Source organism: Entelurus aequoreus, linkage group LG16, assembly GCF_033978785.1.
Source record: "Entelurus aequoreus isolate RoL-2023_Sb linkage group LG16, RoL_Eaeq_v1.1, whole genome shotgun sequence".
NCBI classification, from domain to species: domain Eukaryota; kingdom Metazoa; phylum Chordata; class Actinopteri; order Syngnathiformes; family Syngnathidae; genus Entelurus; species Entelurus aequoreus.
In genome coordinates, this window is record NC_084746.1 from 19,564,413 (window position 1) to 19,578,903 (window position 14,491).

Here is a 14,491-nt window from a genome sequence, read left to right on the forward strand (position 1 = left end):
TCTCAGGTCCGCATTGAGCTGGAGGGGGCGTGGCCTCCAGCTCCGGCTGAATACCGGGAGTTTGTCGGGAGAAAATCTCTGCCGGGAGGTTGTCGGGAGAGGCGCTGAATACCGGGATTCTCCCGCTAAAAACGGGAGGGTTGGCAAGTATGGTGTGTATGTATTACATACATATCTACCATCTGAATAGAAAGTGCACTTGGCCTCCTTGAAGAGGTGTACAGTACAGAAACAGATGGCATATACATATACAGTTAATGGCATACATATATATGATATATATGTATATGCCATATATATGGATATATGGATTATTTTTCCTGTTTTCAAGAAGTGCAGACATGTGTCTGCTTACTACTGCTTGCTTACTGCTTTGAAATCTTCCGACAAGTCTTGCATCTACATATATTCCTAGTCTTTTATGTGAACATGACACTGGATAATTTTTATGCTTTTGTTTTGATTTTTTATGTTTTTTTAAAATCCATCTGACGAGTCAGTGACAAAAACACTCTTAACATGGCTGAAGGAGTAACCCAAACAAAATCTCTCTGTGAAAGCCGTTGGGTTTATCACAAGACATGTGTGCGCTACAAGCAAGGACTTTTGTTTTGGAAAAAGCCAAAAAAGACTTCATGAAACACTCCCAATGTAGTCCACATTTGCCTCAGGAAGAAAGAGTGAAAAAGCTGTTACGCATAGCTTTAAGCGAATGTCTTTTCAAAGACTCTGTAAAGACATCTACAATCGACTTGGTGCCAAGGCAAAGCCTAGTCAGAATGTTGGTATCTATGGGCGACATTTAACATCACCCGGAACAAAGTTCACTAACAGATTGTTACCCTTGTCACAGCTAAATGCGACTGAATACCACAAACCAAAAGAAAACTAAAACATATGTGAAGTCAGCACAAAGTGTCGCACTGACACGATAAGTGTGCCAACTGCAAAGGTCAAAACACTCTTCTGCTTGGAGATAGCACCATATTTAACGTAAACAGAATAGGTATATGCAGCAATCCAAGTGCCACCGTCTCTGACATTACAAAACAGCTGCCTGAGGTACCTGAACTTGAACTTAAACACCAAGAGATCAAACAGCTGATTGTGCACGTGGGTCCAGTGGAAGTCAGAAATCAACAGTTTAAAATCTTAAGAAAAGACTTGACTAAACTCTTTGAAAGTGTGATTAATGTAGAAATATCTACACGTATCAATGTCCCCCATGTACAGTTGAAGGGTAGTTTATTGTCCTTTGTCCATCTCGAATCCTGTGCATACTCTCTGGACAGGACGGTCCCATTCCCATTGTATTGTCCTGTAATGAGTCCATTCAAAAGTATAGGGGGCCCCCCAACAGTTCTCTGAGAAAAATAAAAACACTGACCAGTATTTTGTAACAAAAACATTTCTGATCCGGGCACCTCTACTGGACAGTTTAAAAATAAATCAAATATGTATACATCCATGGCATACTCAAAATATCCAAATAAATGACAGTCACAAGTAATAATTTGCCAACATAAATGCTCTAACAATACCCCAAATGGATACATTTAAATCACATTGTCAATTTCATCAAAGACTACCCATCTGGTAAAGGCATTTATGTTTGATGTCTCGGCGCACTGACTTGTGCCCACCATAATCATCTTGTTTACGACCCGCTCAGTTTTGTCTTTGTCTTGGGTTTGTACATCCTTTGGGATGTCCGCTTTTCTGATATTCCCTCCGGCATTCCGGCATATTGTCTCTTCAGTAGGTGCCTTGACATGTGACCCATGATATAATTTGGGAATCTTCTGACTTGGATTGCAGTCTGCTTGGCACTCTGATGTCAACCTCTGTCCATCTATCACAGTGCTTCTCAAATATTTCGCACCCCCACTCTCCACCGTCACTATAAGTACTATAATTTATCTATAAAATTGTGATAAGTATACCTATGCATAACATTGCAATTTGATTAACATTAAAGGAAACAACACACCGTTCTTTCCTCCTATCCCACCGTGGTTACAGACAAGTGCTTCATACGCTTCATCATTTTCTGGTACGGCAAAGAAAAGCATGTTCCCTGAGGTCACACGCGCCCCCCTGGCATCAAACCGCCCCACTATTTGAGAAGGACTGATCTATGCTCACCTTGTTTCCAGGAGTCACAGCGTCCGGTGACCAACAACCTGTGTAAATATGTTTATGTATAGTGTAGTCAAATATGTATTGTATTCTTATCTTCCAACAAGACAGGTTCTGACACATTTCTGCACTTAAAATGTCGGCATTAATTCACTCGGGTTACGTTATGTTCCATTATAGTATGATTGCTAAATTTGCTGAAATGACATGACAATGACATGACTGTCAATTCCGTTTAGATGGTATATTTTATATCCTGCATCTAGTCTAACTCATTATGCAACCAAAAGGGAACATTTAACTTATTTCAACATTTCATGGTACATCTGCCTATTTTAAGCTTCAAAATTAAAATATGATTAAAACGTAAAATAAAATATGCACTACTATGAAGTTTCTCTTAAGTCCCGCCACTTGCACATGAGCTTGCTCCTGTGCTTCTTAAATGGTCATTGCATATTTGATTAACTTTTGTACTGATGATAAGATTATTTAACATAGGAACAACTACGCTTTTGCAAAATCGACTTATACCCACATTAACACCTTATTGATCCTTAAGGGCTGTGTTTGAGCCTCCTAGTGAAATTCTAATATTGTTAAACTGTCCCTGATGTATAAAACTGAAAATATTCCGTATCAATTTATTTGTGTAACATCGGTAGGGATTCAGCCAGCAGAGTTTGCCAATTTTTCAACCATTGCTCTAAATTCCCCAATATCAACCATTAATTATTCCCATTTGCAGTAGTTCTGTGAAAGCTACTCATGTAACTGTTCATGCACTGGACCTAAATTGTGCTTGTCAACCCATGTCCATCAATGATCACCTTGTTTCCAGGTGCGACAGTATCCGCTGACCAACAACTTATGTAAATATGCTTTTGTGCAGTGTTGTCAAATATTTATTGTATGCTTGTATTCCAACGTCACAGGTTCTAACACATTTCTGTGGTCGACACTTAAAATGTCTATTCACTCGGGGTTAAATTATGTTTCATTGTACTATGAGTGCTAAATTTGCTCGAATGACATACTTACAATGTAAATGGACGCTATGTACAAGTCACATCCCTGTCATTACATTTTAAATATATATCAAACCCATCAGTCAGGTTATGACTCCTAAAACTATATTTCCATTTGTGTTTGTTTTTATACTAAACATTAACAATAAAAAGTCAACCATATTGCTCTAAATTCCCTAATATCAACAAATACATATTCCCATTTGCAGTAGTTCTACAAAAGCTACTTGTGAAACTGTTTATGTACAGGACCTAAACTGTGCTTGTCAACTCACGTCGCTCTCTGCGATCACCTTGTTTCCAGGTGCCAGGTGACCAACAACCTGTGTGACTATGCTTTTTATTAGTTCTGCAAATGCTACTCCTGTAACTGTTTATGTACCACAGAATTTTCATCCTAAACAACGTCTGACCGTAGTTGTGAGATACACATATTCCCTCTAAATATTAGTTTGAGACTCGGGACCCCAGATCTATTTGAGAAACTGACTATTTTGGACAACATAGTCGACTCTTTGAGTGAATTATTTGTTTGTTTGTACCTAGTGATGGGCAAGTTACTTGGAAAACGTAGTAAGCTAAGCTACAAGTTACTCATGTTAAAATGTAGCTAAGCTACAGGGGAAGCTATCCCTGGAGAATTGTAGCAAGTTACACTACAAACTACAAACAAAAGCTACATACATACATAGATTTATATGTACATATATATGTATATGTATATGTATATATATACGTATATATAAAATCCTGCGCTCTCCTGTCTGTCAGTGTTGGCCCTGCAATGAGGTGGCGACTTGTCCAGGGTGTACCCTGCCTACCGCCCGAATGCAGCTGAGATAGGCTCCAGTAACCCCCCGCGACCCAGAAAGGGACAAGCGGTAGAAATGGATGGATATGAATATACTGTATATACAAACCCCGTTTCCATATGAGTTGGGAAATTAAGTTGGATGTAAATATAAACGGAATACAATGATTTGCAAATCATTTTCAACCCATATTCAGTTGAATATGCTACAAAGACAACATATTTGATGTTCAAACTGAAAAACGTTTTTTCTTTGCAAATAATCATTAACTTTAGAATTTGAGCCAGCAACACGTGACAACGAAGTTGGGAAAGGTGGGAATAAATACTGATAGAGTTGAGGAATGCTCATCAAACACTTATTTGGAACATCCCACAGGTGAACAGGCAAATTGGAAAAAGGTGGGTCCATGATTGGGTATAAAAGTAGATTCCATGAAATGCTCAGTCATTCACAAACAAGGATGGGGCGAGGGTCACCACTTTGTCAACAAATGCGTGAGCAAATTGTGGAGGTTTAAGAAAAACCTTTCTCAACCAGCTATTGCAAGGAATTTAGGGATTTCACCATCTACGATCCGTAATATCATCAAAGGGTTCAGAGAATCTGGAGAAATCATTTCTGATCCCTCAGGCTGTACTGCATCAACAAGCGACATCAGTGTGTAAAGGATATCACCACATGGGCTCAGGAACACTTCAGAAACCCACTGTCAGTAACTACAGTTGGTCACTACATCTGTAAGTGCAAGTTAAAACTCTCCTATGCAAGGCGAAAACCGTTTATCAACAACACCCAGAAAAGCCGTCGGCTTCGCTGGGCCTGAGCTCATCTAAGATGGACTGATACAAAGTGGAAAAGTGTTCTGTGGTCTGACGAGTCCACATTTCAAATTGTTTTTGGAAACTTGGACGTTGTGTCCTCCGGACCAAAGAGGAAAAGAACCATCCGGATTGTTATAGGCGCAAAGTTGAAAAGCCAGCATCTGTGATGGTATGGGGGTGTATTAGTGCCCAAGATATGGGTAACTTACACATCTGTGAAGGCGCCATTAATGCTGAAAGGTACATACAGGTTTTGGAGCAACATATGTTGCCATCCAAGCAACGTTACCATGGACGCCCCTGCTTATTTCAGCAAGACAATGCAAAGCCACGTGTTACATCAACGTGGCTTCATAGTAAAAGAGTGCGGGTACTAGACTGGCCTGCCTGTAGTCCAGACCTGTCTCCCATTAAAAATGTGTGGCTCATTATGAAGCCTAAAATACCACAACGGAGACCCCCGGACTGTTGAACAACTTAAGCTGTACATCAAGCAAGAATGGGAAATAATTTCACCTGAGAAGCTTAAAAAATGTGTCTCCTCAGTTCCCAAATGTTTACTGAGTGTTGTTAAAAGGAAAGGCCATGTAACACAGTGGTGAACATGCCTTTTTCCAAATACTTTGGCACGTGTTGCAGCCATGAAATTCTAAGTTAATTATTATTTGCAAAAAAAAATAAAGTTTGAGTTTGAACATCAAATATGTTGTCTTTGTAGTGCATTCAATTGAATATGGGTTGAAAAGGATTTGCAAATCATTGTATTCCGTTTATATTTACATCTAACACAATTCCCCAAATCATATGGAAACGGGGTTTGTATATATGCCCCCAACCTCATTCTCCTTAGTCTGGTGGGTGCTTCTAACATCCTTGACCTTTTATCTTATATGTGTTATGTAAACATTGCTTGTTCTTCATCTCTGCGTTTTTACTACAAGCACATTGATTCTACACATTAAGTGATTGTCACCTTTGTGATATGGTGGAAATAGCAAGCATATGTTTATTTCATGAGTCATTTGATATAATTGTATGTAAATAATCAACACCTTCTCAATTGTTTGAAGTTATTTGTTTATACTTATATAGTTTTCAAAATTACTTACCACACAAGTACATTGACCATGCCATTTTTTCTACCAGTTAAAAGTGTACAATATTAACATATATAGGCTTGTTAAACTAGTAGTATTCCTGTTATCATAAGGTGTGGCGCGGTTGGGAGAGTGGCCGTGCCAGCAACCTGGTTCAATCCCCACTTTCTACCAACCTCATCACGTCCGTTGTGTCCTTGAGCAAGACACTTCACCCTTGCTCCTGATGAGTCGTGGTTAGGGCCTTGCATGGCAGCTCCCGCCATCAGTGCGTGAATGTGTGTGTGAATGGGTGAATGTGGAAATAGCGTCAAAGCGCTTTGAGTACCTTGACGGTAGAAAAGCGCTATACAAGTATAACCCATTTACCATTTATCTCCTTAAACAAATCCTAATTCACACATTTTATTTGAAACAATCTCTGACTGTCGGATGCATATCTTACAGTTAGGTAAGTCATCTGTATTATTACTCATTCCCACATTCATTTCTTATTGTGCTTATCTTCAATCGGCTCAGTGCTGAAGTAGAATCTATCCCAGCTAACCTTAGGTGAACGACAGTGTTGATCCTGGACCGGTCAACCCAGTATTCACAGCTCCAAATAATTCTGCGATACCATTTACCTAAATGTTCCTTCGAAGAAAACAACATTTCCTCGTCAGCTGCTAACAATGCTGCACTAATGACACGTCTTTGTCAAAGATAACTCCCAAGTTTCTGAGGCTTGGTTTAGTAGAATGGCCTAAATCCCCCAAATACTGTTTAATCTCTGGAATTGAATCATTAGGTGGAAAAAAACATTAAAGGCCTACTGAAATGATTTTTTTTTATTTAAACGGGGATAGCAGATCCATTCTATGTGTCATACTTGACACATAGGGGATGGCGTGGCGAAGTTGGTAGAGTGGCCGTGCCAGCAATCGGAGGGTTGCTGGTTACTGGGGTTCAATCCCCACCTTCTACCATCCTAGTCACATCCGTTGTGTCCTTGGGCAAGACACTTCACCCTTGCTCCTGATGGCTGCTGGTTAGCGCCTTGCATGGCAGCTCCTGCCATCAGTGTGTGAATGGGTGAATGTGGAAATACTGTCAAAGTGCTTTGAGAACCTTGAAGGTAGAAAAGCGCTACATAAGTATAACCTATTTATTTATTTTGTGATATTGCCATATTTTTGCTGAAAGGATTTAGTAGAGAACATCGACGATAAAGTTCGCAACTTTTGGTCGCTGATAAAAAAAAGCCTTGCCTGTACCGGAAGTAGCGTGACGTCACAGGTTGAAAGGCTCCTCACATTTCCCCATTGTTTACAATGCAGCGAGAGCGATTCGGAACGAGAAAGCGACGATTACCCCATTAATTTGAGCGAGGATGAAAGATTTGTGGATGAGGTACGTGAGAGTGAAGGACTAGAGTGTAGTGCAGGACGTATCTTTTTTCGCTCTGACCGTAACTTAGGTACAAGGGTTCATTGGATTCCACACTTTCTCCTATTTCTATTGTGGATCACGGATTTGTATTTTAAACCACCTCGGATACTATATCCTCTTGAAAATGAGAGTCGAGAACGCGAAATGGACATTCACAGTGACTTTTATCTCAATACATCGGCGAAGCTCTTTAGCTACGGAGCTAACGTGATAGCATCGGGCTCAAATGCAGATAGAAACAAAATAAATAAACCCCTGACTGGAAGGATAGACAGAAAATCAACAATACTATTAAACCATGGACATGTAAATACACGGTTAATACTTTCCAGGCTGGCGAAGCTTAACAATGCTGTTGCTAACGACGCCATTGAAGCTAACTTAGCAACGGGACCTCACTGAGCTATGCTAAAAACATTAGCTATCCACCTACGCCAGCCCTCATCTGCTCATCAACACCCGTGCTCACCTGCGTTCCAGCGATCGACGGAGCAACGATCATAGATGCGGTCGGCGGCCCGGAGACGGAGGAAGTCAAGGTGAGGTCGGCGGCTAGCGCGTCTGCTATCCATCTCAAAGTCCTGCTGGTTGTGTTGCTGTAGTCCGCCGCTAATACACCGATCCCACCTACAACTTTCTTCTTTGCAGTCTTCATTGTTCATTAAACAAATTGCAAAAGATTCACCAACACTGATGTCCAGAATACTGTGGAATTTTGAGATGAAAACAGAGCTTTTTGTATTGGATTCAATGGTGTACCAATATTTCCGGTTCAACGATGGACGTCACGCGCATACGTCATCATACATAGACGTTTTCAACCGGAAGTTTAGCGGGAAATTTAAAATTGCACTTTATAAGTTAACCCGGCCGTATTTGCATGTGTTGCAATGTTAAGATTTCATCATTGATATATAAACTATCAGACTGCATGGTCGGTAGTAGTGGGTTTCAGTAGGCCTTTAATAATATAATAATAATACATTTTATTTGGTATAGCGCATTTCAGTGTACTTAAAGACGCTTTACAGGATAAAAATGTAAATATAAAACAGTTCAAATTAATAATATATAATACAGGAAATATAAAAGCAGTACATTTTAAAATACATAATAACACTGGACATTACAAGACGGGACATTACAAGACACAGAACACTAATCACAGGTTAAAAGCAGATCTGAAGAGGTGTGTGTTGAGAAGGCTTTTGAAGGTAGGAAGGTCTGAGCAGTCACAGATGGGTTTGGGAAGAGAGGTCCTCAGGGTGGGAGAAGCGATGGAAAAGGCTCTATCACCCCAGGTCCTTACCTTTGTTTTGAGTGGTGGGGAAAGGAGGTTGGCATCAGAGGAGCGTAGGCTGCGTTAAGGGGTACATTGTTTTTGTTTTGTCTGCATTAAGGTGCAGAGGGTTTTCTCTTAGCCATTGTTTTTTGTCCATTAAATAATCATGCAAGAAGTTTAGCTTCTGGATCTCAGCTTAAAGGAGAAGTAAAGCTGGGTATCATCAGCAAAAAGGTGGAAAAAAAACATTTGGATAATCTTTCCCAAAGGGTTAAAATACAGCAAAAATAATACAGCAGGCAAAACGGAAATTTGAGGAGTGCCTCAAATTTCACTTTATTTCAAATGCACACAACAAATCTGCTGACTCAGACCTTATTTGATTAGCTTTAACACTAAAGCTAAGCCCAGACATATATTAAGAGAACCACTGTCACACTGACCCTGACAGTTCTACTTGATCCTTAAGTCTTCTCAGCAGAAACTGATGATCAATGGTGTTGATGGCAGGGGACAGATCCAAAGAAACCATCACACTGTCACTGGACACTTTCAGTAAGGCCATTTCCGGAGAGTGTTGTTTACGGAAACTGGACTGAAATGACTCATGGATGTTACTTTGATACAGAAAAAGTGTCAGGTTCACAGACCACCATCCGAAAGATAATAGACAGGAACAGCAGCTTGAAAATATGCCTGTCAAGGCTGGTTGCACCAGGCCATGCCTTTTTGTTGGTGTTCTCCTGTGCTTTGTGTTGGTCCCTGTCCTGTTGTTTTCTTTTGGTAGCATTTCCTGTTTTGTGGGTGTTTTTTCGCACATCTTGCCCAGAGCATTTCCCCTCACCTGTTTTCGGTTTGCAATCAGTTCTATTTAAGTTGAGTGTGAGCCACCATTCTTTGTTGGGACTTTGTTTGGTATGGATATTATTCATGTGGATGCTCTTTCCTCCTGCCGTGAGTTTTGCTGTATTCCAGCATTCCGTTTTGTTGTTTTGTACCTGTCAGTTTTAGTTTTGTTTTTTGCTCTATATATTTGCCTGCCCTATGCCTTCCCAGCGGCACTCATCTTTGTTTGTTTTGAGCTACATTAAATAATATAATATTTTGCCTCCTCGATCTTCTGCATCTTAGGAATACTCCACTAATCGCCGTCATGTGACCCAAGCGTCACAATGCCCAAACCTATTTAGATCTGTTGGGTCTAAGCCTGCTGTGTGAAAGCATTGGGAAACACACTAGTAGACAAAAAGAGGTTAACCATTTAGGCAACACAAGTGCTCCTCAAACACATTTTGGAAGAGCCTACAATTCACATCAGATGAACAAGAGTAAGACTTCATCTTGGTCACCAGTGTCTAAATATCATCAAACGTCACAATCCTAAATGAGGACCACGTGCTTGAACCAGGCTAAAAACAGCTGGGGTACCATACGGAAGGGGCACGATTTTATTTTTAATCATCTTGATTTTGTTAGTGATATTGCTGTCAGCTTTACAAAACTGGAGCAGCAGGACATATAAGAGAATCAATTGTGTCAAACAACACTTAGAGATTCTTCTTATTCAATATTGCTAGTTGATGGATATAGTCAAATCTGGCATTTTCTCATTGTATGATGACACAAGATAACTGGAACCATCTGTTTAACACCCCTCCCTTGGCTCCCTGTCCTATCTAATATTGCCCCTGCCCCACCCACGCACACATCAGGTGAGTAGCATTTACTCAAAATATGCTCTTGTTGCAGGTCCCAGGTAGCCAGGACAAGCAGTCAGATAATAATGTCCTGTTATACAGGAGGAAAAATCACACAGAACGTTTCAGATGTTTACAGACTGGTCGCTCTCATCAGAATTTATTAACAGAAATTATAAATCCACAATTCACTTCATTTCCCATATATTTTGTCACTTTGTATTATCATGTCAATGTATTTTACTTTATCTTCACCTCTATGTTCATCAAAACACTCAATAAACTATCATTAAACCGTTACTGTATCACTGGAGTTATAATTACGTAACAATACTGTATGCCTTTGCCATATATTTTTTACATATCCACATCATCACTCCAAAACATACAATATAGTGCCCAATTAGACATTATTTCACTGTCTTGTCTTTCTCAGGAATATTCACCTTTAACTTAATGCACAATTTAGCAACATTCATTTAAATACTTTACTTTTCTTCATATTCTTCTTCTTATAATAGCAGCTTTAAGTTACTGTATTTGAAATGTTCATTGACCATTCCTGAGAGCTTAACTTATATAACCATGTCTAAACACAACAAAATAGCATGTAAAACCTCTTTCAGAACACACACATTACACAACTATACATTATAAAATCAATAAGAAAATGGGAGCTGTAATTTGGGAGTCTGAATTAGGATCAGAAGTTCCTATACAAACATTGCGCACTCACGTTGCCATTTTGTATTGATTACTGCAGCTGTGCACTGGATTCATTCACAAATACAAACTACAACTCACAAACACTTCAGAGTTAGGCTCCACCATCAGAATGTGTACTTAAACTTGTAAAGATCACATGGATATTATTCAGTGAGTTGATTCACCAAAACTAACCTGTTATACAGGAGTAAAAATCACACAGAACGTTTCAGATGTTTACAGACTGGTCGCTCTCATCAGAATGACGAGAAGCTTCCGGTCTGCAGGTGATCGCATTCAATTGGGAAGAAACGCCCTACTGCCCCCTACTGACCAATGCGAATAGTAATAAATGTGGAATGACAGCTCCAAAAACGAATTCAAACCATAAAATAAAATAAATAAATCAACACAAAAATGTGACACATTATGGGTGGGTCACACGCTCCCCGACAAAGAAAATGACTCCCGGCATTCAAAACAAAATACTCTTTTGAATATACTTTTTTTCAAATCAAAACTTGTATGTTAGTATGCAAAGGAAGGGACAATGTATGGCATCATGACAGTGTATGGCAGTGTTGGGTATAGTGTGGAATAGGGTGTGTAATGTGGTGTTGGGCCTGACTGTATTTCCCTTGCTGGCAATGTCTGTGGCCCACAAAGTCCAATATTGTTGACTGACCCAATTGACTGGTAAGATGGCTGACCAAGAGACTCGTAAGTCAGTGTCCTGGGTGGTCTCCTGTCTCGCACTGGTCTCCTGACTGAACCACACTGAGGGGAAGAAGGACTGTCCTGATTGGTGTCATACCTGGCTTGGCAAAGTTCATTTTCAGCATTCTGTTCATATTCGTGTTCACTGGATTGTTCTCGCTCCATCAGTTCAGGTTCCTCTGCTGTGAAGCTAGGAGGCTGTCCGTGCTCTCCTGCGTGTGTGGTCAGCCTTACTTGTTCATGTAAGGATGGAGAAGTAACATGGTTTCTTTGAGGCACATGGGTGATTGTTATATTTGACCTTTGTGACTCGGCTGGCCTTGATACTCTGAGCCAATACTGTGGTCTTGGGCCATCTTCATCAGAGTCAGATGAAGCACTGCTTTGGAATGTCTCTCTCTCTGCATTCCTTTCAACCTGACTCCTATTCCTTTGTCTCTCTTTAGTCGGTGCTTGGTTCTTTGACTGTTCAGCCACACTCACAGGTAAGTCATTTACAAGGTGGAGGAGATTCCTATGTAGAGTACGGGCTTTGCCACCACCTGTCTCTGGAGACACTTTGTAAACAGGGCTGTCATTTATTTGTTCCTTAACAATGTACACTTTGTAAACAGGGCTGTCATTTATTTGTTCCTTAACAATGTTTACCGTTTGTTCCCAGTAGGACCTGAGCTTTCCTGGGCCTCCTCTCTCACTCATGTTGCGAACTAAAACCCTGTCACCAGGCTGTAGAACAATCCCCTTCACATGAAGGTCATATCGTCTCTTGCCTCGTGCACTGGACTGCTGACTGTTCTCAGATGCTATGCGGTAGGCCTCTTTCATTCTCACAGCCCATTTGTCGGCGTACCCTTGGGGTGTTTCACCCTCCTCTTCAGAGGACAGACCAAAGAGCAGATCAACAGGGAGGCGGGGGTGGCGCCCAAACATGAGGTAGTGGGGTGAGAAACCTGTGGCCTCGTGTCTAGTGCAGTTGTATGCGTGCACCACCTGTGGTAAATGATCCTTCCAGTTGCTCTTCTTCTCCTCTTGCAGTGTTCTCAACATCTGAAGCAACGTCCGATTGAATCTCTCGGCAGGGTTTCCCTGTGGATGGTACGGGGTTGTCCTGGAGTGTCCCACCCCAGACAGTTGCTGAAGGGTCTTAAACAGGGAGTTCTCGAACTCTCTGCCTTGATCATGGTGCAATTTGGATAACAAACCAAACCGAGGGATGAAGTCATTAAATATTTTCTCTGCAGCTGTTCTGCCTGACTTGTTTCGTGTTGGATATGCTTGGGCAAATCTGGTGAAATGGTCTATGACTACTAAGATGTATTCGTATCCACCCTTGCTTTGCTCCAAGTGCATGTAATCGATAGACACAAGCTCAAGAGGTGCACTGGTCGTGATACTGCCCATTGGTGCTCTATCATGGACCACAGGTTTCTTTTTCTTGATACAGGGGCACTGTTTTGTGACATAAACCTCAGTGTCCTTTTTCATGAAGGGCCAATAGAAACAATCTCTTGCCAGCCCAATGACTCTCTCTGATCCTAGATGAGCCATGTCATCATGGAGATGCTTCAATACAAGGGGCCGATATTCAGAAGGTAGGACAAGCTGCTGTCGTCCCCCTGCACTCCTGTACAGAAGGCCACATTCCATATACAGTTTACCCCACTCATGCATGAGTCTTTTCACATGGCCACCTGCTTTCTTCTTGTCCTCATTTGTCAGTGCTGTCTTTGTCTGTTTCAGCTTGATTATCTCACTGATGGCTGCATCCTTCCTCTGAGATCTAATTAGTTCACTTTGGCTGATGGTTGGTACTGGGGACTTAACTTGAGACTCTGAACTTTGGGCCAGGTTAAGAGAAGCAACATAGGCGATGTCATACCTTTTTGCAGCCTCACTTCCTTCCCAAGTAGCACGTATTGCATCTCTGTCGAGCTCTTCAGTACACTCCTCAACATAACTGTTTATGTCCAGTGGGAGACGAGACAGTGTGTCAGCATCCACATTGACTTTTCCTGGCCTATACTTTAGGTTGAATCTGAAGTCAGCAAGCTCTCCAACCCATCTGTAGCCTGTGGCGTTCAGCTTTGCAGTACTCATCACATATGTTAGTGGATTATTGTCTGTATACACTGTGAAGGATGGGGCGTAAAACAGATAATCCCTGAATTTTTGACATACCGCCCACTTTAAGGCTAAGAACTCCAGCTTTCCAGAGTGAAAGTTATAGTTCTTTTCAGCGGGGGTCAATGTCTTTGAACCATATGCGATGACTTTCAGCTTTCCACTCTGTCGCTGGTCCAAGACTGCACCGAGTCCCTGCTGACAGGCGTCTGTGTGTAGTGTAAAGGGCAGTTCAAAGTCAGGGTACGCTAGTGTAGGTGGGTGTGACAGGACGTTAATGAGCTGCTCGAGGATGGTCTGGTGACAATCAGTCCACTGTATGGGGGTCTTTGAAGGCAACTGTGCTCCTTTACCTTTCTTTATCTTCCCCTGTGTTGCATCAGGATTTCCTTTCACTTGTAGCAGCCCATATATTGGCTTAGCGATGCGGGAGAAATCTTGAATGTACATCCTATAGTAACTCAGAAAACCTAACAGTTTACGGACATCCCCCACTGTAGTGGGTCTTTTCTCCCTCAGTGACATTACAGCCTCTATGTCTTTTGGGTCTATTCTCACCCCATTAGCTGACACTAACCTCCCCACATACCTGACCTCTGGCTTGAACAACTCACATTTTGTGGGTCGCAGCTTGACTC